Source organism: Belonocnema kinseyi, chromosome 7 (genome assembly GCF_010883055.1).
Source record: "Belonocnema kinseyi isolate 2016_QV_RU_SX_M_011 chromosome 7, B_treatae_v1, whole genome shotgun sequence".
Lineage (NCBI taxonomy): Eukaryota > Metazoa > Arthropoda > Insecta > Hymenoptera > Cynipidae > Belonocnema > Belonocnema kinseyi.
In genome coordinates this window covers 51,425,516-51,425,845 of record NC_046663.1, presented here as the reverse complement: position 1 = coordinate 51,425,845, position 330 = coordinate 51,425,516, and positions in this window count along the sequence as shown.

Here is a 330-nt window from a genome sequence, read left to right as displayed (position 1 = left end):
GAGGGAGCTCTTCTTAATATTTTGACACCAAAATCATGTCGATACACCTTACCGACTGCGAGTAAAGCCACCCACGCTTTAACTTGACAGACTGTATCTAATAGCATTTTAGAATGTGCACAAATATTTAAAGTAATAATACTTGCCTCGGTGGCAATAAGGGTTGCACACGTAGTGGCCAGCTGGAGGGCGCGCCGTGTGCCAAGCTCTGCGACGCGCCGTGTACCAAGCTCTGCGACGCGACGAGTGGCAAGCCGGAGTTCACATGGTTTTGCCAGACGGGTTGGGTGTTGTGTTGCCAGTCGAGTTGCGAGTTGTGCTGCCAGTCAA